General features: G+C 41.0%; 1 pseudogene across 1 annotated transcript in view; it reads left to right on the plus strand.

The window, feature by feature from the left end:
- Positions 1 to 25,488, plus strand: part of LOC309556430 (sperm-associated antigen 6-like) — a 469,742-nt pseudogene that overhangs the window by 285,312 nt on the left and 158,942 nt on the right. Inside the window, exon 5 of the transcript in view lies at positions 12,779 to 12,984. The product of the transcript in view is annotated as a sperm-associated antigen 6-like (transcript). The remainder of the gene's footprint in view (positions 1 to 12,778; positions 12,985 to 25,488) is intronic.

The raw sequence follows: 25,488 nt of genomic DNA on the forward strand, positions 1-25,488 counted from the left end.
GCATAGACAACTTCACTCGAATAAAACATCAACAATAGGGGATATAACATGGTCAGACCATGCACCAGTGTTGCTTACCTACTCTCTGTCAGACTCTACTATCTCTCGCCAATGTTTCTGGAGGTTGAACGAGAGTCTCCTACAGATCCCTGAAGTTCTGGCAGATATTTCGTCTACGTTACAGGAGTACTTTCAGATAAATGATGTGGAGGAATCTGATATAGGGAATGTATGGGAGGCCCATAAAACCGTCTTGAGAGGGTCCTTTATTAAACATGGATCTAGACTTAAAAAGGATCGGGAAAAACAATTGACGCAACTTCTAGATAAGCTCCGCCGCCTTGAAGCTAAACATAAACATGCCACGTCTCCGGCTCTGGAGATTGATCTTGTACGAATACGACAACAAATAGCCGATCTCCTTCTGTTTAGAGCTAAGGCGGCCATGCAAAGGAGCCGAGGTCGAGGGTATGAATTTGGAGATAAATGTGGGAAGTTACTTTCACATTCTGTGAAGGATTCAAACCTTTCTACTTATGTCCCTAGCATTGTTTCAATGCAAGGCCAGAAGTTGACCCCTCCTAAACAGATTGTGGAAGAATTTGGCCGATTTTATTCTACACTGTATTCATTGACAGATGCCAGAACTTCTACTTCGACAATAGAAGACTACCTGGTAAAATCTGGCCTCCCTACACTCCCTATTGAGATTAGAGAACAGTTAGACGAGCCAATCTCCTTAGCGGAAGTTCAACAGACCATAGGTGCTATGAAGTTACGGAAGGCCCCTGGTCCAGATGGTTATACCCTTCAATATTTTCAGGTTTTTTCCGCTATTCTGGGCCCGTACCTGGTCAGACTCTATAATTCTGCAAGGGAGGGTTCCAAGCTACTTAGGGACACCCTGGCAGCACATATTACGGTTATTTTGAAAGAAGGAAAGGACCCTACATCTTGTGGGAGCTACAGACCTATTTCTTTACTTAATATTGATTTGAAAATTTTTACCAAAATACTGGCCAATCGATTAGCCTCACATCTTCTTGACCTTGTGCATCTTGACCAAGTGGGTTTTGTCCCTGGCCGAGAGGCTAGGGACAATACCACTAAAGTATTAAACTTGATACACGTGGCTAATACCTCCCGAACTCAGAGTGTTTTCATTAATACAGACGCGGAAAAAGCCTTTGATAGGGTGAATTGGCGTTTTATGTTTACGGTCCTTAAATATATAGGTCTAGGAGGTAATATGCTGCAGTGGATCACGAGTGTATATACAAACCCCACTGCACAGGTCAAGGTGAATGGTCTCTTATCTGACCCTTTTCCAATCAATAACGGCACGAGGCAAGGTTGTCTCTTATCTCCCCTTTTATTTGTTCTCTCATTGGAACCCTTCCTTTGCACTATACGCCAGAACCCGGATGTTCAGGGATTGAAAGTTGGCGGAAACCAATATAAGATATCCGCGTACGCGGATGACCTTATGTTTTCTGTGACAAACCCGAGCGTCTCTTTGCCTAATCTATTATGTGAGCTGACCAGGTACGGAACCCTTTCAAATTTTAAGATTAATTTTAGCAAATCAGAGGCGATGGGAGTAGGGATTAAATCGTCTTTTCTACGTACCTTACAAAAGAATTTTAGCTTTCGTTGGACAGACTCGGCCCTACGTTATCTTGGTACCTTTATTCCACCATGTTTATCTAAGGTCTATGAACTGAACTTCCTTCCTTTGATTACGCAGACTCGCACCCTCTTGGACAAGTGGCAGATGGGTCTGCATTCGTGGTTCGGTAGATGCAACCTGATAAAGATGAGTATACTACCTAAACATATCTACTTGATCAGAGCTCTTCCGGTGCGGTTACCTGCCCGGTATGCTCACTTGATTCACTCTCTCTTTGTCAAGTTTATCTGGGCGCAGAAAAGACCACGTCTATCACGAACACATTTGACCTTACCAAAAGCTTGTGGCGGGTTAGCCCTTCCGGACATACAGAAGTATATCCAGGCAGCCCACCTGAGTAGGGTGGTGGACTGGTGCCGACATCAAGCATCTAAATTGTGGGTCACCATAGAACAGGCACAGACGAATATTCCGCTTCAGGGAGCTCTTTGGTGCTACCCAGATTTACCATCACAAATGCATCTTCACCCTCTTGTGGGTACCACGGTGCGAATAGGACATCAGGCCATGATGCGGAATTTTTTATCTTCTTCGTGTTCTCCAATACTCCCTGTGATTGGGAATCCGAGGTTTTTGTCGGGCCTCTCGTCACCAGATTTGGTGAGGATGGGTATATCCGGATATGCTCGAGCCTTCCAGTTTTTGATCTCGGACAGTTGGCCGACATTGGAGACACTGATGGCAGCGGAAGGTCACTTTCTACTTACCTTCTGGTCTGCTTTGCAGCTGCACCATTTTCTACATACACTACCAAAACCTATGGATTTTGCACGTAGTCTGACCAAATTTGAAGAATACTGCCTGAAAGAAGGGGTACTACAACATACGCTTTCTTTATTGTACAGTTTACTAATAACCCCGTTGGATAGACCCTCTTTACGGTGTTTAACCTAATGGGCAGCTGACCTGAACCGCACTTTCACACCAAAGCAAATGCAGAATATCATTGTTTTGTCCTTTAAAACATCTATCTGTACCAAAACTCAAGAGACCAATTTCAAGATATTAACCAGGTGGTATTATACACCTCATAAACTTCATAGATTTTACCCGAACGTACCGGCAAACTGTTGGCGTTGCGGAGGGATGGACGCAACAATACTTCATATTTTTTGGTCTTGCCCGAAACTTTCAAAATATTGGTCTGAGGTTAGAGCCACCGTGCAAAAATTTACGGAATTCCCTATTCAGGAAGACCCAGCCTTTTTCCTGTTTCATTTGTCAGATATTCCTAGACAATGTTACGAGAAATCGGTAGTGTGTCACTTAATTAACGCAGCAAGGGCATGTATTCCGGCGTTGTGGAAAAGGTCAAGCCCTCCTACAGTAAAAGACTGGCTACGGAGGGTAGAGATTATTAATAAAATGGAAGACCTGGTGCTGACATCACATGGTAAGCGCGAGTTGTATCATGAGACCTGGGAGCTCTGGAACAATTTTGTTTTGTCTGATGAGGGTGCGGCCCTGTTGCAGTAGTGAGTGGAGATGGGGGATGGTCCCCCAGGCAAGAGACAATTTTTTTTTTTTTTTTTACCAACCCTGTGTTATGTAATAAGAAAGGGTATTAATCTATGGATACTTTTGTGAGTTTATGAGAAGAAGTATAGATGATATATATTTACTGTTTATGTTTACCAGGCGAGGTACGATGTTTTGATTGTGAATGTACTTATTATTTTTTTTTTTTCTCTTTTGTTCTGTTGTATGTTCTTTTATGTAATTGTTGATTTGTTTTAAAATAAAAAATTATATTTGAAAAAAAAAAAGAAGTACCTCTCTGAAGCTCATTAGAGTACCCGAGTACCTTTCTGAAGCTGATCAGTGTACCTGAGTACCTGTCTGCAGCCCATCACAGTACCTGAGTACCTATCTGCAGCCCATGCCTCCTAGATTATGTGTTGGGATGTTTGCTTTCCAAAATGGTGTCATTTTGTGGGGGTTTCCATTGTCCTGGTGTTCCAGGGCCTTCAAAAGTGTGATAGGTTGTAATGAAATTATATGTGTAATTTATGCTCCTAGAACACCTGACGGTGCTCCTTGCATGTTGGGCCTCTGTATTTGGCTATGCTGTGACAAAGTCCCACATATGTGGTATCTCCATACTCAAGAGGAGTAGCAGATTGTATTTTGGGGTGTAGTTTTTGCTATGTACATGCTATGGGTTAGAAATATCTTATAAATTGACAACTTTGTGTAAAAAAAAAAAAAAAAAAATAGTTTTCATTTTCTTTCCAGATTTTTCAAAAGCTTCTGGAAAAAAAGGACATGTTCAAAAGACTCATTATGCCTCATAGAATATACGTTGGGTGTTTGTTTTCCAAAATGGGGTCATTTTGTGGGTAATTCCATTGTCCTGGTGCTCCAGGGCCTTCAAAAATGTTATAGGTTGTTAGAAAATTATATGTGTAATTTATGCTCCTAGAACACCTGACGGTGCTCCTTGAATGTTGGGCCTCTGTATATGGCCAGGCTGTGTTAAGCCCCATACACACGATAAGAAATTCGGAAAGGGAAATTTCATCCGACGACCAATCTGCCGATTTTCGGATTGTTAGTATGGTGCTTTCGACAGCCGACTCCGACTTTTCGGCTGACAAAATCCTGATGTGCAGGCATTAAAATTTTTGTTCTCCGTCAATACACGTCCGATTTTCGTCTCATTAGTACAGATTTCGACGGGGAAAAATCTTATGAGCAAGACTAGGCATGCTCAGAGATGAAAGAACACATAGAAAGCAATCCAACACATGACATCACTTGTGAAGTAGAATTCTGTCGTATGGGAAAATTCGTGTGCATTCTAGAGCACATTCCAACCAACGGACATGCACTCTGGACAAAAGACGGACGACCGGTCGGTGGAATTTCGTAGCGTGTGTACGGGGCTCAAAAGTCTCACACATGTGGTATTGCCATACTCAGGAGGAGTAGCAGAATGTATTTTGGGGTGTAATTGCCAGTATGCATATACTATGTGTGAGAAATAACTTATTATGACAATTTTGTGTAAAAAAAAAAAAAAAAATTATTTCTTCATATTCCCAAGAATTGTGGGAAAAAATTACAACTTCAAAAAACTCACCATGCCTCTTACTAAATACTCTGGAATGTCTACTTTCCAAAAAGGGGTCATTTTGGGGGTATTTGTACTGTCTTGACATTTCAGGGCCTCAAGAAATGAGATAGGCCGTCGGTACATCAGGTGTGATTAGGTGTGATCAATTTTCAATGATTGGCACCATAGCTTGTAGACTCTATAACTTTTACACAGACTAAATAATAACCACTAATTTGGGTTATTTTTACCAAAGATATGTAGTAGTATAAATTTTGACCCAAATTTATGAAAAAAAATTACTTATTTGCAAAATTTTATAATAAAAACTAAAAAAAATGTTTTTTTTTTTTCAAAATGTTCGCTCTTTTTCACTTATATCACAAAAAATAAAAACCCAGTGGTGAATAAATATTACCAAAAGAAAGCTCTATTTGTGTGAAAGAAATGATAAAAAATTTGATTGGGTACAGCATTGCATGACTGAGTAATTATCATTCAAAGTGTGAGAGCGCTGAAAGCTGAAAATTGGTCTGGGCAGGAAGGGGGTGTAACTGCTCTGTATGGAAGTGGTTAAATACTGTAGTTTGTCTCATCCATTTAAACTGATACATTCTACTGGAGAGCATGAGCTTTTGAAAAGCAACAGACTTTCTGACTGGATTTCCAGATGAAAATAGGAGAAGGAAAGCCTAGAAAAGAAATGGAATGCAGCCATTACATGTAAGAATGGGTAAGCTGCAAAATAAAAAATGTTTGCTTTTGGGTTTAATATTGTTTTAAAGTGACTCAGTTGCTAAATTAAATAACTAAAAGTAAATGCTTTACATCAGATAAAATGGATAATACCTACCTGCCCAGCCCCCAGCACTGCAAATTTTCACTAATTGAAGAGCTAAGAAAAGAATCCCCTGGAGATTTCAGATCCCCAGTAGGGTTGCAACGTCATCCCTTTATTCCAGGACACATATTATTTACAAAGGTTCTGAGGCTGATATAATGCACTTAAGGCTCTAAGTGAGTTTAATTACCACCTTAATCAGCCACAGAACCTGTGTGCTTAATATATGTTCTGGTTTAAAGGGGTGAGGTGGTAACCCTAATCCCCAGGCCCCTTCTGGGCTCTGTGGTTTGTCTTGCAGGCCCAAACATCTTTCAGCCAAGTGAATAAAAGTTTTAGAAGCATATTACAAGCGTTTTTCAGCTTCAGTAGTTGTTGTTTAGCCAATAGAAAGCACTAGGGGGGAGGAAAGGGAGAGGAAATTAGAAGTGGAAAGTGACAAAACCCTTGTAAAACGCTCAAGTCAGGCGTTACAATTGAAGTCTGTGGGAATCAAAAATGCTTGTAATCTGCCCAAAAGAAGCTCATGTACTTTTTTGAGTGACAGGCGTTTTTCTTCAGGCGTCAGAACACTCAGATGTAAACAGAGGATATTGAAATGAATGGGATTTCTCTTGTTGAGCTTTAAAAGCAAAACACTTCAGCGTTTTAAATCACGGGCAAATTTGCCATGATTCTGCCCGTGATTTCAAAGCGCTAAGGTGTGAATGACAAATCGAAGAACGCAACATTTAAGATGCCTTTCATTTAAATGTCACCTAAAATCGCGGTGCGGTTTTGCCGCAATTGCAGTGCAATTTATCCCGCATTGCGTGAAGCTTGCGTGCCCAAAAAAGTTTAGGAGCTACATTGGGATGACATGCTTCATGCTATGCGGGTTACCGTGATTGCAGCGCAATTTATTGCGCAACAATTGCGGCAGAACTGCACAGCGACTTTAGGTTCTCAAATGTGCGTTCTGCGATTTGTCATTCACACCTAGATGCTTTGAAATCACGGGCATAATCGTGGCAGATCTGCCTGCAATTCAAAACGCTGAGGTGTGAATGCAGTCTCAGGTGTGAACGGGGCCTTAAGTCTCAGGTGTGAACGGGCGCTGCACCCGACGGACTCCATTTTGCTCAGCAGGGATCAATCTGCCGATCCCCGCTGAGCAGGCGGATGACAGCTCCATCTCCGCTTACTTTGCAGAGACGGAGCTGTCAGAGCCCCACTCTCCTCTATGGGAGATTGGATAAGAACGGACCTGTCCGTTTTCATTTGATCCTATCCTACAGACGGATGGAAAATAGGGTTTCCATCCGTCTGGATTTCATGGACAGGTTCGAATAGGATAGCAGCAGGGGTCAGCGTCGATGTTTCAGCTGACACCCGCTACTCCATAGGGCTGCATGGAGCATCCGATCGGGCCGCCTGAAAAACTGACAGGTGGACCGGATCGGAAAGCCCGTGTGAAAGGGGCCTAAGGTTTGTTTTATTGTGTACCAACCATTTTTCTGCCTCTTCCTAATTTTTATGAAATGCACAAATATTTTTCCTACAGGAAACTGCAAACCATTGCACCCTGCAATCGCAGGTGCCATGTCAGGTTCCTGCAGACACACCCTCCAGCTTTCTTGCCAATACTCTGTATAGGCTTTCTATTAAAAACCTGGGGGAGGTGTCAATGGACTACAAGGGGTGCACAACCACCCAGGAATTAACAGCTTCCTGTCATTTAATAGAACATGATTTAACAAGTTTTTAAATGCACGCTCCTTCTCCATCGGAGATCATTTTAAAAAAAAGTTTCATACATGTTGAAAGCAATCTTTTTCATGAGACTGATCACTGTGATTCTATTATCAGCTCATCACTGTGGCAGGATGTCAGAACAGGTGTTGCCAAAATCTTGAACAAATTGTACATATGTAAAAGAAAACAGGATAGGAACAGAAACCACACTTTTAAAAAAGTTAGTTATATTTATTATTCAGACCTTACTTTTGTGGTTTAATGCAATATAGGAGTTATCTGTAATTTTTTTCTATTGTGACTGAATGCAGCACAAATAGTGACCTGTAGCCTATATAGCTGAATAATTCTGCTGTTGGAAAGCAGACGTTGTTTCTCTTTGGTTAAACCAAAGTTCCCCCTTTGCACATTTTCCACCACTAAAATATATGTGTGAATGTTTCAGTTTGTTAAAAATAAATGTTTCGCTTTTCATTTCCATAATTCTTTACTTTGCTATAGGCCCTTACCCCATTTTTTTATCAAATGATATCTATTGCTATAGGTGACTTGCACCAAACTGCACCAAAAAAAAAAGTGTTGGATTCACCCTTATCTGACCAAAATTGTCACTCAGGCACACTATAGCTCACCAACAGTGAGCTCGTTCTGCTGCTGTACCATGCTCTGTCATCTCAGCTATTCAGGGCAAAGTGACTGGGTCTGTTTAAAGCCCACCCCCAGGCCACCTCATATTCATCTTCACAGTATTTCCCCATTGATCCATTCTTTGTTGCAATGTGCCCTGTGCTTCGGGTTTTGGGAACATGTGACCTCCTCCCATGATGCAGCCTAACAGCAAATCATTCCGCCCAATCACTGTCATATGACAGAGGGGTGCTGTCACCACTCTCTGTAAGTTCTGAAACAAGGTAGAACTGCCCTGTGAAGATGGGAGCACTGTAAAGATGAGTATAAGGTGGTCAGGGGTGGGCTTTAAACAAACTCTTTCACTTTCCTCTAGATTAGCAACATAACACGGTCTTTTTAGGAAAAAAAGGAATTAAAAATAACTACATAAAACTGAGCTCACCTGAACTGATTATATTTACTATGCTTCAGTTATGAATAGACAGGGTCAGTGATCGGTACCAATCACTGACTCTGTCCATTCAGAAAAGGAAAGGGCCCCCTACCCACTCTCCATCCAGCAGACAGGGAAAGAGGGGAGGGGGGAAGCAGGCTGTGCTGCGTGGGGGGCCAAGGAGGGGGGGCAGGGGAGCACACAGGAGACTGGGGGCAGTAGAAAAAAGAGGAGGCTGGATAGGAGGGACGATGGGGGTGGCATATAGAAGAACCAATCACCTCAATTTTCCTTATACAGCCGCTGAATGTCTGCAGGAGGAAAGAAAGAGAAGCATGCTTTTAGCAGCTGCAGGAGGAAAATAGAGGGAATTGGTTCCTCTATATACTGTGCCCAAAGTCTCTATCACCTAGCTCCTATCCAGGTGTACAGGGGAGCCGCAAGGGCCCCTGCAGCATGGGGCTAGGTGGCAATTGTGACCCCCTGCTACCCCTGTAGTTACACCCCTGCCTTCTGTATTATACAGACAACGCTTTTAATGAAAAGCACAGGGGGCACATTGAGGAGAAAAGGAGGTGTTTTTTTAGCTAATCACACCCCCCTGCCTGCATGTCTGAGCTAAGGAAAGATGGATTTTAGTAAGTAAATGCTACATGAACCATCTGCCCTTGTTGTGGCTAGAAATGCTAGGGGTGTTTTTCAAAGTGATTTCTTAACAAAATAAAGCATGGATGGGTGAGTTTGCTTTATATATTAAAAATGTATTAGGTTGCTTTCATGTACCTGGTGGAGATTGAGCTGAAGAGGAGGATCCTATTGCACCTCTAGTCCAGCGTAGTGGTAGTGGTAACAAGAGGTGTGAAGATACAGAGTGGCACAAGGGCTGATGTAGCAGACAGTGCCAGGATCTGGATGACCAAGGATTATTAGACAGGGACCGGAGACCGGAACATGGTGACACTTGAACACCGGACAGAAGTGAAGTAAGGACATAAGCCAAAAGGTCAATAACAGCTGGGCAGCAAAGTACAGGAACATCAGGCAGAAGCAGAGTCAGGGTACAAGCTGAGATCACAAAAGGTAGGCAGGAATTCAAAGACAGGTCAGAGGCAAGTGGGGTTGTGGGTCTGGGCACAGGTAAGGCAAGAACTAGCTGAAGACCACTCAGCAATCTGTTCATGTAACAATCCTGCCTAAACAGGCCATTTGTTGCCAATGCCAGTGCGGACATGCACGTGTGCATGCCCATGCACTGCTTAGCTTGCATGCTAATACATTTGCACATGCATGCTAACACCTGCCTTGCAGTAAGCCTTTGCTCAGAATTATGAGCATTAAAAAGTCTTCTAGTTCTGATATGAACTGGGCTTTTCTTACAGTAGCATTTTTGGTTTGTGATGCTCAGATACAGTTAAAGTGATTGTAAATGATCACCTTGTAAACCAACCCATTCAGTTTACAATAGAAATGAAAGGCAAAATATTTGTTTATAGATATAAAAAACATTATAAATACCTTATTTCCCTTTTTTATAAGTGATTACAGTCCTTCTGTTCTCAACTGCATAAAAGCTTGGGGAGGAGAAACAGCAGAACACTAAGCTTTCCAGTAAATGGCTTTGCGTGGGGGGGTAGATGAACGCAGGTCAGTACAAGTCTGATCATTGGAGGAGAGCAGGATAGAGAACTGACCACGCTGTGTTCTCCTGCCGGACTGTGGTCAGTTTTTAATAGGAAAGCTGGACTGGCAGGAACACCAGAGATTTCACACAAAGTAAGCAATACAAAGAGAACAGGAGACGTTCTCATACAAGTACTGTACATGGTACAGCAGCCACATATCATGAATATAAAAAGTTAGATTTACATATTCTTTAGGTTTCCCTTTACTTTTCTTATCCTTAAGAAAAGAATGGGTTGGCTGCAATGGTCAGCAAGTGCAACTTACCCATCACCAGTCCTAATAAAATCGGCTTATTCACTCTTGTTCAAAGGAAATAGATCTCATGCACGCAGATAATTCCAGTAACTACATCGCATGGCAATGTGTTCAGAGGTCAGCTGCAGTCATTGTAAACATAATTCTCTATTTACTTCAATAAGACAAAAACAAAGTGTAATGAGAGAAGTGCATTCACCCACAGCAGCGAATCAGAAATCATCTTTCATTGATGGAACTTTAATAAATGGTAATGTGACTGACTGCCATAGTTTAAAGTCTTTTACTGACTAGTATGTACCATCATGTAACACGATACAATGTAATAGCTCAATACCATTGAGTTCTTTCTACCTATTTTTGGCATATTATTGATAGTTTATTCTAATGATTACATGAATACATGATTTAATTAATTTGTTTATCAGGACATGATTACATGATTACAAGATTACATGATTTGATTAATTGGTTTATCAGGAGGGTCTTCTATATTTAATAACTCAGATGACATTTTGCCAGCCCACATTTCCTTTAGGTAAGGTCTCATTCTTTACCTCTACCTTCGGGGACTTGTCTGTCCTATTTATATACTCCGACCTCAATGACTGATCTATATAATATTGGACTTATCATGGCTTACATTTGATGCGCTATGGCCATGGTCTGTATAAGACAACCATTAAATATCACAATCTCGATAAAAATATGGTGCAACTATCTATATTAAATTCAGTTGTAGCATAAGCTTCAGGTCATGATGCTCACATACTATATCTAGAAACAGAGTTTGCTGACTTATTTTTCATGGAGGATGATGTGAGTCATTTATTAATATGTACCTGTGGAAACAAACTAATTTATTTTCCTTTACTGCAATCACATTTTTCATTACAGAGGCCCTGGTATTTTAAAAAAATATTGGAAAAAATAGCAATATTTCGATCGTTTCATCATTACCAGCCATTAAAAAATGGACAGTCGGCAACCATATATTACCTTGAATTTTGTAATATTTAAAATTAATTTCACTGCAATCCTAGAACAAATAAAATATATAAATAATCTTTGAAGTGCAAACACTCAATAATGGAGTTCAACCTGAAATAAGCCTGCTTTTAAAATGATTGATGCATATATTTTAATATCATTAACTGTAATAAAGACTACAAATTATTAAAATAATTTTGACAGTTGCATTTGCTTGTCTTTGGTAAGTAACAATGAGGCAGTTTTCTAAATGACTTTTGTGCTGTCTGTATCATTTAACCCTAATTTTTTTGTGCTCTCTACTAAAGAATGACATCTCTGACTGGCAGCAGTAAAAATTGTTATTCAGCTTTCTGCAGATTTCTTCCCTCAACAAATAAAGCGTCTTGTATTTATCTACCCTTCTTTGTTACAACAGTGAAATCAGTGACGCATTTCTTTTATAAGAAGCCATTCTGTATAAGCTCACTATGTAGCTTTATAAAACAATATAATAAAAATAGTACTTTCTTATATTTTATCAAAATGCTTTATTCACAGTTAAGTTAGGGTTAAAATTATATATAGGTTGACATAATATGTTATAGTAAAATACACAAAAAAAAAAACATACTTTTAACATGTTTGTAGTAAATCTCAAACATGTAAAACATTGTTGTTCTTATTTATTCAACCTTAACCTGGCATGCATTTGGGGAAACAAATCTGTAACTGTAAGGTAATTTCCATTTCTATTCAGGAAAAGTAAAGTGTCCATAAAAAAAAAAAAAAAAAAAAAATATATATATATATATATATATATATATATATATATATATATATATATATATATATATGTTGTACATGACTCATTTTCCTTAGTCTTGTTTAGAAGTAAAATAGTGGATTTACATGAATTTTAAATACTTTTTTAAAATAAATATTTTTAATATATCTTTTTTATATTTCTCCCAAAAAAAGAAAGCAAAAAAAAAAAAAATAGGATGGGGGAATTCTTGACATCATGCATCTTGCAGCATATGTAAAAGCTTCTTTTTTTTTTTTTTTGCTTTTTAATATAATTAGAATATGACAGTCTATCGTCCCTCTATTATTTTATATGGTGGTGGCTTTGTGTAACCTGTCTATCCATGCAGAAAATAGCTGCCCACTGGTGGATCAAGATTTAAACAGCTGACATCTGCTTAGTTTCTCCACCCCCCTCCAGTAGAATAACAAGCTTTCTCAGCCTAATCTACCCCAAGTGTGTATATGTAAAAGAGGTCCTAACTATTGACCGGAGTCCCTTTCAGTCAGGGATTGGTCCACATGGCTTCAGGAGCTAAGGAGGCTGATTTGAAATGCAGATCTCCAGACAGCACAGTCCGGCTTGTCCTCTCTCCTTTAATGTGTGTGTCATAGTGAAAAATGGCTCTTATAAGGGTCAGTCACCCATACTTACTTAATTACCTCTTGTTGGACCCGCAGAACTGTCACAAGCTGTGGTGTATATAGGAGCTGTTCCCCTGCTAGTGCTGTGTATCCAGGAGCCAGAAATTGCTCTGAAAAGGATTGCTGCTTCAGCCCTGAGTGATCTATCGAAGCATTCTCCGGAGCTGGCTCAGACCGTGGTGGATGCAGGAGCTATCGCCCACTTAGCCCAGATGATTCTAAATCCAGACGCCAAACTCAAGGTACTGCTTTCAATTACTGTTTGATCCATCTCTTTTTCTGCTCTGTGTTCCTGATAATGCAGCTGTGAAATATTTATTGCATGTAGGATTATTTTGCTAGCCATTCTTTTTGTACTGTAAGGATCTCCCTAATATTTTTTTAATAATAAGAACATCAGTTACATGTGAGGCAATAGCATGGAGCTGTAGAGCCCTCTTTCCCAACCAGTAGGGGTTCTCCTGATGGTTTAATGGGTACATCTCACCATTTCATAGGGTACTTCTAACCAGTCTAGAGATCCTTTTGGTACGTTTAGGTGTAATTCAGCTTCATACATCAGTTTTACATTTTTTAAAATAACAAAACAAATATTTGGGAAACATTCAAACACATTTAGTACTACTGGTAATCAATGTTCACATGTCGAGGAGTGTTTTACAAAAGTTGATGTATACCTTCTTAGTAAACATATGTTTATAAGAAGAGAAATTTAATTAATAAAATTAAAGCTGAATTTTAGCTTTAAAAAATCCTTACAACTAAATCACATCTCTTACCCGTAATGAAGTATGACCCAGGTTGTGCAGACAGCTGAATCCTGAAGAAATCTTCACTGCAGGGATGATCTTTAGGTCTTCAGGCAGAACATCAGTACAGTACATACAGTCTGATAGGGACATGTCCCCTCCTTCCTCCTCCTCCTCCATTGAGAAAAATTCTTTCATTGATAACACTGCATGTATCTCAATCTATGAATGAGGAAGAGAATCCTGTGATCAAACTCTCCCCCATTCACAGATCATGTTACAAGCAGTGGAATGAGACAGGCATCTCTGCAGTGAAGGTTCCTCCAGCATCCAGCTGATATAATATTATAATACAGTAATGTCAAAACTTTCTCATTAAGAGGCCAAAGAAAGAATGCTGGAACACTTTTTTTTTAGGAAGGAGAACTGAGATAAAGCACCAAGGAATAGAATTTAAAAAACAACTGGGATCAGTCAACCCCCTTACAGGAAGCCCTCCATTTAGGGTCCCCCCATCTAGAAGATCACTACAATGGGCAAATTGGGGAAGGTCAGTAGACCCCAGAAAAGATGTGGAGGAGGTAAGAAGACCCAAAAGAAAAAAGTGGTAGGAGGGGTATATTTAATTTGAGCTTAGGTAAATATGGTGCAGTGTAAACTAATACTATGTGATCAATCATTTTTTGATGAAGTTGCTTTATTGTGATTTTGAAATATTTTCAGATATGGTTGCAAAATCATTTTGGCAAAATTCATATTATTGCTATGTGATTATTGCTCTTGTGTGAACCTGTTAAAAAGTTGTGATATTTGTAAGATGTTTAGTATCCTTAGGGTATCATCCACATCAAGTAGGGGGTAAATGTTTTTTATATTCTTCTATACAAAACATAGTTTAAGGTGTATTAATTATATAAAGAAGTTACATTTTAAATGATTGTAAGGTTTCTTCCATTGGAGGTATCAAATTGGCAAGTTGGCAGACTTAGGGGTTAATTGTGACAGGAAGGAGGAGGCCTTTATTTTTGTATAAAGCTTGTATAAAACATTTTGAATGGGACTAGTCTATAATTTCCTTACATCTAGCAGCATAATATCGGTGACCCCACTACTGATGTATGGAGGTAGTGGTGACTAGTAAGGCATTTGTTAAATAGTGCTGCATATCACGTGAAAATTTGAATTCTTTTTATACTGGTTTTTAATAAAGTTTTAATGCTATGCTTCTCCCTTATTTTTCCTACTAAAAGGAGAGCCTGTATATTTGAGGAGGAAACAGCAGTAAAGAGAGAGTGAATCCAGCTAAAACGTGGATTCTGACCAACTTAGAGATAAGTGGTCAACACCATCTGGTGAGTGCTTATCCCTTAGGTGTGCACCCTGGTAAGCAGTTCATGAAATTGGTGGAAGACACAGAGAAGTAATTGGAAACTGTTTAAACATATTTTGCACCAAGCACATTATTTACAAGGACATGGTCCTGGAAAAAAAAAAAGAATTGTTTCAAAGTTCATTAAATCTTTTTGATATGTACACTTTTATTTGCACTTATATTTGGCTATTGCAAATTATGATTGTTATCATTTCAATTGTTAATGTAGGTTTTCAATTGTTGTTTAATGGTTTAGATACCTTGTTAGTACGGTTGCACCGATACTGATACCAGTATTTGTGTTGGTGAAAATTGGTGAAAATTCTCCGATACCCGAAAACTAGTGATCAACTGATATTGGTTTTTCGTTGCTGATACCGATAATTTGGTCAATGCATATCGGTATCAGCCGATATGCGGCAATAGTTTTGTACATTTATAAAAAGGTTTTTTTTTTTTACTTTACAGGTACTCTTGTGGAGGGATCTGTGGGACCCCAAACCCCTCCTCTGCACTTAAAAGCATTAAAAACGCCAAGTTTGGCTGTTTTGAATGCTGTAATTTTTTTAATCTGGCGCCAGACAGTACCCGGAAGTGATGTCACTCATGACATCACTTCCAGGTTTTTGCATGGAGACCCGATCAGAGCCGAATGTGGCTTTGATCGTGTCTTCGGCGACCGTGCAGGCTGGTTGCCCAGGTCTCCCGGTGGGACGCAGAATGCGGTGGGAGGGGGAGGAAGTCCCCTCCCGCTCCTTGTAATGACAGCCAAGCTGCCACTTTGGTTGTCATTACAAGACAGCTAACCGTCGACTATGGACGCCAGTACCGGGGTTATGCCTCTAGCTGCAGGCATCACTCCGGTACAAACACTTTCCCGAAATATCGGCAATATCGGTCACTTTGGTGGCCGATTATGATATATCAGGGAAAGTGCATAATGGCCCTCAACGTATCGGCTTTGCCGATAATCGGTCAATCTCTACCGAAAACCAATACCTTTACAGTGCAATTTCAGCCCATAAAAAAATGAATGGGTTCAAATCGCACTGCAAAGAATTGCATGCGATTTGAACAGGAATGCAGGATGATTCCTGTCTGACTCACATGCGGTTTCCCGCACCGCTCCTGTGTGAACCCAGGCTTACGATAGTGACATGAAATCGGAACACAAAGGTATCCGTACTCGGTATCGACGGCAAGTACTTGACTGAATGTATTGGTACTCATACTCACTGGTAAAACTTTGATATCGGTGCAACCCTACTTGTTAGTATTTAATACGTTTGAGAACGCTAGGAGTGCTGGGCTATACACTTATAGCATTCAGTATTATAAAATGATTCATTACTTTTATTGTTTTCTTAGAGTTCTATGGGGTCTTGAAGTTTTGACTAGAGCTAAATTAGAATTTTGACACTTGTTGCCAGGCGAAAACTGCAGACAAAATATATGCTGAGTCTATGTGAACGTTACCTAGTAAATGCCGATTTAATGCTGGTGACAAATGGGAAGACATTTTCAGCTGCTTCAATGCACATCTGATAGATATGTGGCCTGGGTGTACAAGATGTTTAGCCCTATATATATATACAGACAGTGATATATTCCTGCTGAGAAATCTCAAAATATGATTTTTTTTTCGAAATAAATAAATAGTGTTGCGCAAATAAAAAATTATTAAATTAATTAATTTGTGCTTAAATTATTAAAAACCCAATATATTTATATGTGACATAATATTAAAATGCCAATAGTGCTAATAAAGAGGTAAATATAATATAATATAATACTCATAGAAAAGAGAAAATATATAGATATAAAAGTGCAGTGTGCAAAGTGCAAAAAGCTAATAAACAAAGTCCAAAATGTAATCCTAAAGTGATCTGTGCTCCCAGAGAGAAGTGACCAGAGTGTCACAGTGGACAGCCAGCCGTGCACCCCCTTGTGAATGGGTGCTCACCTCAAATCCTTAAAAAGAGCGCATAGATTGTTATCCCAAAAAGATCATCCATCCATATCCTTCAGGGCTCCTCTCATTCACAGGAGTTGCAGCGTCAATCAATGCAGTATATATGCAAACAAAAAGACTTGCAATAGTGTATGAAATCCTTAAACAATCAGCTTTTATTAAATAAAGTTGGATAAATCTCACTCACATTTGTAGGTGCAACACATGCACTTGGAAAATAGCATCAAGTAAATGGTGGAAATCGTGGTGGTATAGTGGGAGAGACTGCACAGCGCCGCCGGTCTCCACAGCGTGCGCCGATAGCTGACAGCCTCACCTAGACAATAGTGTATCGTTTCGTCCGTCCTTTCCCCTCCCCTACGCGTGACGACACAGGGATCACGTGTCTTCCTCAGGGGGATATGATTCATATACATGATTTTTTTTTCAATATGCTAAATATCTTTGAAGAAAAAGCAATGTTTTAGGCCTCTTTAGCTGAGTGATTTCTGCTTTGGGCTTGCCTAATATTCAAATTGAGTTTTAATTAAATCTGCTGAATTTTCTCACTTGTATGAAAGTGCCCATACGTTCGTATAATGCTGATCACGCACAGCTCTATTTTCCCCAGAGATCGAACTGTTTTCAAACAATAATCCCATACTGTATGATTTGCAGTGTTAATCAGTGCTTGAAAACAATGAGAACCTATGAGGCTGGTGTGTACTTCAACATAGACACACACACACACACACGTATATAGATGAAGTAGATGAATAATTGTATGATAAATATGTGTTCATGTTTTACTCAGTAAACAAATATATGACTTAGAAAAGCATTCAGAAATGTTGGAGTTGCGATTTTATGTTTTATATTAGAGCACTGATGGCAATCTATAAGAGGTTGATTTACTAAAGGAGGGATAAGGATACTAAAGGAGGGAGGGATTTTTTTTGGGATATGGCACTGCGTTAACTGATAATTGGGTAGTCATGCAAAGCTGCACCCAAATAATTCATGTTATTTTCTTCCCACAAAGAGCGCTTTCTTTTGTTGGCATTTGATCACCTCTGTGTTATTTATTTTTTGCGTTATAAATAAAAAAATGTCGACAATTTTGAAAAATAATTACTAAAAGTATTGGGACGCCTGCCTTTACACACACATGAAATTTAATGGTCTTAGTCCGTAGAGCTCAATATTGAGTTGGCCCACCCTTTGCAGCTATAGCAGCTTTGACTCTTCAAGGAAGGCTGTCTACAAGGTTTAGAAGTGTGTCTATGGAAATGTTTGACCATTCTTCCAGAAGCGCATTTGTGAGGTCAAGCACTGATGTTGAAGAGAAGGCCTGGCTAGCAGTCTGCACTCTAATTCATTCCAAAGTGTTATATCAGGTGGAGATCAAGACTCTGTGCAGGCCAGTCTAGTTCCTCCACCAACTCACTCATCCACGTCTTTATGGAGTTTGCTTTATGCACTGGTGCACAGTCATATTGGAATAGGAAGGGGCCAACCCCAAACTGTTCCCGCAAAGCTGGGAGCATGAAATTGTCCAAAATCTCTTGGTATGCTGACACCTTAAGAGTTCCCTTCACTGGAACTAAGGGGCCAATTTCAACGCCTGAAAAACAACCCCACGCCATAACCCCCCCTCCACCAAATGATTTGGACCAGTGCACAGAGCAATGTCCTTAAAGACATTGATGAGCAAGTTTGGGGTGGAGGAACTTGACTAGCCTGCACAGAGACCTGACCTCAACCTGATAGAACACCTTTGGGATGAATTAGAGCGAAGACTGTGAGCCTGGCCTTTTCTCCAACATCAGTGCCTGACCTCACAAATGTGCTTCTGGAAGAATGGTCAAACATTTCCATAGACACACTCCTAAACCTTGTGGGCAGCCTTCCCAGAACAGTTGAAGCTGTTATAGCTGCAAAGGGTGGGCCAACCCTATCTTGAATCCAATGGACTAAGACTGGGATGCCATTAAAGTTCATATGCCTGTGAAGGCAGGCATTCCAATACAGTGTATGCATAAACCATACCTGGCTGATCCCCCTGGAAGCTGGAAATAACTGTAGTAGACACCACAGCTCCAGTGATCTCCACTTGGTTCTGGGTCCTGCACAAAGCAGCTACCCTGTTGCATTCTAAACACAGGAGGTCAGTCACCCAGCAAGGGTGCCATTAGGAGAATGCTTTGCTTTTTCTGAGAAAGCAAAGCCTTCTTTGATTGGACAAGGTGGAGAGGCAGAGTGGTGATGTCATGCTTTCCACTGCATCCAATCAGAGAATGATTTGCATTCATTCAGAAAATGCAAAGTGTTCTGTATAGGGGGCCTGTATCGAGCGATCACCCTCCTATGTTCACAATGCAGCAGGGCATCGGTCTGGTACAGTACATGCAAAGTTAAATAAAATATATGAGGAGGTCTTCAAAAAGTTATAGCACATTTATATATAATAGAGTTTAAAAAAGTGTGAAAACTTTTTAAAGAACCCTCGTATATTTTTTACACTAAACATAGCAAGTAAGACAATATGGGAAACACTATGGGGGGAATTCAGTAAAGCTGCTGTGCCACTTTTCTGGCGGTAATCACGCTTGTTAAATTGTTTTTATTGTGCCAAATTCATGAAGCATTTGCAACACTTTTGGTTCTGACAGCAACTCATTCACCAATTTCAGGTAGTTCTAAAATGCACCACTTTTACATTTTGCCGCATTGAATGTGCCAAATTCAAAATAAATTACTGACACTTTGCATCTTACGAAAGTGGAGCTAATTCAGACCAACTCCCCTTACAAAAAGAAAAACTGGTACAGACAGATTTTGCAAAAGTATCTTGCATTCTAAAAGTGGTGCAGCATGCTCCAAATTTATGTACAAGTTCTAGATAGGTACATGAATTTGGCGCACAGTGCACCACTTTTTGAATGTATGCAAGACACTTTGACAAAATCTGACTGCGCCAGTCTTTATGAATTTCATAGTTCTAGAGAGGTGACCTTTATACCTAAATTTTGGGCAAATATAAAATAAATAATATAATATGCAAGTGAATGCTCCAGTTAGCCAATCATATCGAAATTAAGCACTATTTCTAGGGACATTCTGTAAACAACCCTGTTGCTATGGTTGCAAGCAAGCAGAATTTCATTTTTTGGCAGTTTTAGAAAATCATAGCACCTGCAGCTTGAAATTAAATGGAAAACATAATTACTTGAGCAGCAGTATATATATATATATATATATATATAAAATATTTTTTTAACAGCTTTGGTAAAAGTTCAGCTTTCTTTTAAACACCAGATGTCTTTTCTGACTGTACCACACGGTACGACCTCAGTCGTCTCCGTCCATCCCACTAGTCTTTTATTCGTACTCTGCCTCTGATGGAGCAACACATCTGGCTAATACTTTGATTTTTTTTTTGGGTTGTTTGATTGGTGCTTGTTATTGACAGCCACCAACTTGGTTGCCTGAAGAATATTGTTATATTCTTGGTTGTATACTTTATGTCTCATTATATTTTTTTGATTGGCTGGAAAATGCTATTTATATATAAAGCATTAAAAAAACCCCACCAGATGTCTGGTACATTCATGGTGCTGCTCTCTAAAAAACTTTATACAGTTAACAAATCGTTTGTAGGCTACAAATATTAATATTGTATTTATGTGTAAGTTTTGTTGTATAGCCTAAGATAGGTCTGTGCGGGGGCTATTTGGCTTGTCTGAGCATCTGTGGAGGGCTATTAAAGCTACAGTTCTAAAACAGGTCATTTTTCACTCTGCCCAGTAGAAATTGTTTCTTCATTGCTGCCATCCGCTGTGTTTTCCACTTTGCCTCGAGTGCCCACAGAGCTGCATTTCTCATTTCTCTTGAACTGTTTGCTTTGGACAGTCGCCTCTGGCTGGTGTGCAGCAATTCCTACCGAGTCACTAAAGGAATGAAAGGAAACCTTTTATGAGTGAGACACGGAAATTGCCAATGCTGACCTCTCCTTCTGAAAATGCTACTTGCCTGGCAGTCATATTGACCCGTATTTGAGATTCTGACTTGGAATGAATATGCAGATGAGATGTAATTTTCCCCCCCAACTTTCTTGATATACATGCTTGTTTGTGACTCAGAAAAACAGCCAGGCATTTAGTATTTTCAAAAGGAGGCCACTTATGACAGCTCCTATTTTCCAATTAAGAAAGGAACAAGTTCAAGCAACAAGTGAAATCAATCAGTTGTTTTTGAGTTGTTTCAAGAATCAAAAAAACAACTGTGCTACATTGGGAAGCCCCCCAGAGTTTATAGGCTCCAGACATAGTAAAAACATAAAAACATAAGACATAGTGAAAAACAGTCAAAAGATACCTTTTTAAGTCTGATTTTTATTTTGTGTATACAACATTTGAAATGTAAAAATAATGCTCCAAGCTCTTTCTTTTTCCTTTTATTAGACAAAGTTCATAGCTTCTGTGACAATATGTGTAGAGTTCATGGTAGGTATTCATATTGAGAAAAAGGCTTACGTCCAATAACAGTCCACTCACTATTGCCTATAAGATTGCCTCTATGTGGTTGATCTAGTTAGATATCTATCCGTCCAAAGCTGCCTCCCTATTGACTGAGATTCGTCAGCATATCAACCAGCAAAGTGACTTCAATGGGAATTAGTAGCAGCTGCATCTTGGTGATTCTGAAACTTATCAAGTGTCTCTGGTAGCAGAATTACCTGTGTTACATAGCGGCTAGCGTAAGACAAAAAAAAAAAAAAAAAACTGAAGAATGTGTAACCCTTTAAATCAGAGTTGCTCATCCCAGGAGTAATCGTGGCTGTGCTGCAGTATCCATTTCCTTCCTCATTTAACTGACAGGCCAGAAGGGGGAGCTGCAATGTATTTGGTGGCCAGTCGGACCTGGAAAGAAGGAAGACACTGATTGGCAGCAGCCGCAGCCTGAACTTAACACTGCAGAAGGTAGAGTTTATTGGTTGCATAGGTTGGCCAAACATAGCTAGCTGCATGAAGCCCAATAATTAAGGGAGAGAAGAATGGGTTGTGCTGTGAACAGATGAATAATGGTGTGTCGGTGAGTGTTGGGTAGAGTTAGGCAGAATCACTACTAGGAAGGGCAGAAACATCTCAGCAGCTCATTTGGGAGTAAGTACTACAGGTGCACAATATGATATTACTTTCATTTTAGTGATTAGCACTTCTTCCTTGAACAGGACATTTTCTGCATTAAGTTTGCATATTCTCCCTGCACAGAGTTTGCATGTTTTCTGAAGACATACTGGTAGGTTAACTGGCTGTGGTCTAAATTTACCCTAGTATCTGCGCATGCAAGATAGGGACCTTAGATTGTAAGCTTGTTGAGGGCAAGGATTAATGTAGATGTACAGTATGTAAGGATCAGTATGTAAAGAAAAGGCTTTTCTGTGCTTCTCTGATTAATGCTGACTTCCAGGGAAAAAAAAAATAAAAATGTATGTTAAAGAAAAAGCAACTAGTACATATATAAAAATATGTCTATTTGACATGGTATCAGGCTCTTGCAGTCCATGCACGGCAGAGCTAAGACTGGGAGAGAGAAGGAGTACAAGGAGCCAATAGTTGTACTGTGCAGTACTTGTGTGCTAACAAGGAGCCTAGTGATAGTAAGGGAGAGAAGAGTGTCAGAGAGATGAGCTCATCAGTTTGGTGCTCCTCCTCCTTTTTTTTTGTAAAGAATACATTTTATTCAAAACTGTGGCACATATTCAATTTCCATAAACCAGTGGCAGCGGGGACAGCAAAATATCAAGACAACTGGATTTAGAAGTATTAACTTTAAAGTTGCTAAGAGAACCAAAACGTTCCAATTTCAAAAGAAATGAGGGAAAGGCAATTTGTGGATTGGAAATATGGAGCAAAGGTCATCCACAAACAGGCTTACCTTGTAGTGCTTTCCCACAGTGTCCACACCCCAGATGGAGTCTTTGGTAGAGTTGAACGAAAACCTGGATGTTCAGGTTCGGCGGGTTCGACCGAACTTGAAAAAAAAGTCCGGGTTCGTGACCCGGACTTAACCTGAACTTTGTCTCGATCCCGAACCCCATTGAAGTCAATGGAGACCAGAACTTTTGAGCACTAAAATGCCTCTAAATGAAACATGGAAAGGGCTAGAGGGCTGCAAATGGCAGCAAAATCATCTTAAGAGCATGGCAAGTGCTCTGCAAACAAATATGGATAGGGAAATAACTTAAAATAACATAAAAAGCATAAAAATAAAAAATAATCATCTTGAATGATGTAGGAGGAGGACGAGGCCCATATGGAGTAGGATGTTGAGGTGGCGGTGGATATGGCGGTGGATATGGTGGTGTAGGTGGAAGCGGCGGCGGCAGTGGAGGAGGAGGACGAGGTAGTCAACACTGGTTTTGGTTTTTAATAAAAAAAAATTTTAAATTCAGGTACACCCCAAAAGAGTAAGAAAGATCAAATCCAACAATGGCTGTGTAAGGCCGGTATACATGTCTATTCTGCACAAGGTACGGACAAGTCTAGTGGGATCCATGCCTGGTTCATTTTAATGAACATGAGCTTGTCCACATTGGCTCTGGACAGGCGGCTGCGCTTGTCTGTGATAACACCCCCAGCCGTGCTAAATACACGTTCAGATAATACACTGGCTGCAGGGTAGGCTAGCACCTCCAAGGCGTAAAGGGCAAGCTCAGGCCATGTGCCCAATTTGGAGACCCAGAAGTTGAAGGGGGCAGACCCATCATTAAGTACATCTAGGCGTGTGCACACATACAGCTCCACCATGTTAGTGCTGGGTGGTGGTGCTGCTGGTGGAGCTCCTGTTGCAAGGAGAGGACGTGGTCGATCTGTGGCAGCTACACGCACAAGTGAAACACCTTTCTCAGCTGCGAGTAGGCGACAGAACCTTACAACAGTATTTGGCAGGGCCTAATGCACCTCTACAAATGTTGAGGCCAGAACAAGTACAGGCGATAGTAAATTGGGTTGCTGACAGTGCCTCCAGTTCCTTCACATTGTCTCCCACCCAGTCTTCTGCTGAAAGGTCAGAGTTGCCACCTGCAGCCGATGTTCACCAATCTTTCACCTCACCACCTTGGAAATCAGCCAAGCAGTCTGAGCCCCAAGTCATGCAGCAGTCTCTTCTTCTTTTTGATGACTCTGTTAGCATGGTTTCCCAGGGCCATCCACCTAGCCCTGCCCCAGAAGTGGAAGGGATTAAGTGCACCGATGCCCAACCACTTATGTCTCAAGATGAGTACATGGGAGGACCACCGCAGCACGTCTCAGATAATGACGAAACACAGATGCCAACTGCTGCTGAATTCCGAATTGTGGAGATCGACAAGGGTTGCAGGGGTGAAGACTGCGTGGAAGATGATGTGGAGGACGATGAGGTCCTCGACCCCACATGTAATGAACGTCATGCAGGTGACCTGAGTAGTTTGGAGGAAGAGGCAGTGGTTGCACAGAGCCACCAGCACAGCAGAAGAGGGAGCAGGGTGCAAAAGCGGAGCGGCCGTGCCCTAGACACTACGCCTGCTACTGCCCAACGCAGCAAGGGACCGAGCACACCAAAGCCAGCTCAAAGGAGTTCCCTAGCGTGGCAGTTCTTTAGACAATGTGCTGATGACAGGACACGAGTGGTTTGCACGCTGTGCAATCAGAGCCTGAAGCGAGGCATAAACCTTCTCAACCTGAGCACAACCTGCATGACCAGGCATCTAAGTGCAAAGCACAAGCTGCAGTGGAGTAGACACCTCAAAAACCAAGAAAGGTCTCTGGCTCCTCCTGCTTCCTCTTCTGCTGCTGCAGTCTCGGCCTTTTCATCCACCTCTGTAGTGACAGTGGCACCTGCCATCCCGCAAAAAGAGGATCTGCCAGCAACACCACCACCTGGGTCTACAACAACCCTCTCCACAATGTCCCATGGAAGTGTTCAGCTTTCTATCTCCCAAGCACTGGAGCGGAAGAGGAAGTACCCCCCTACCCACCCGCGATCCCTGGCCCTGAATGCCAGCATTTCAAAATTCCTGGCCTTTGAAATGCTGTCATTCCGTCTGGTGGAGACGCAGAGCTTTAAAAGCCTTATGGCGGTGGCTGTCTCACAGTACGTCGTGCCCAGCCGCCACTACTTTTCCAGGCAAGCAATCCCTTCCCTGCACAACCAAGTGGGTGACAAAATAAGGTGTGCACTGCGCAACGCCATCTGTGGCAAGGTCCACCTAACTACAGATACGTGGACCAGTAAGCACAGTCAGGGACGTTATATCTCCCTAACAGCACACTGGGTAAATGCAGTGGCGGCTGGGCCTGAGGCAGATAGCAGTTTGGCGCATGTCCTTCCACCACCGAGGATTGCAGTGCGCTTCAGTTTGCCTCCTGTTCCTAATTCCTCCTACTCCACTTCCTTATCCTCTACCGCCTCCTCATCCGGTCAGTGTAACACCTTCACCATCAACTTCAGCACAGCCAGGGGTAAACGACACCAGGCAGTTTTAAAACTTGCCTGTTTGGGGGAAAATCCACACACCACGCAGGAGTTGTGGAGGGGCATTGAACAGCAGACCGATGAGTGGTTGGTGCCAGTGAGCCTCAAGCCCGGCCTGGTGGTGTGCGATAATGGGCGAAATCTAGTAGCAGCTCTG

Source organism: Pelophylax lessonae, assembly GCF_965119305.1.
Source record: "Pelophylax lessonae genome assembly, chromosome: 5".
Classification (NCBI taxonomy): domain Eukaryota; kingdom Metazoa; phylum Chordata; class Amphibia; order Anura; family Ranidae; genus Pelophylax; species Pelophylax lessonae.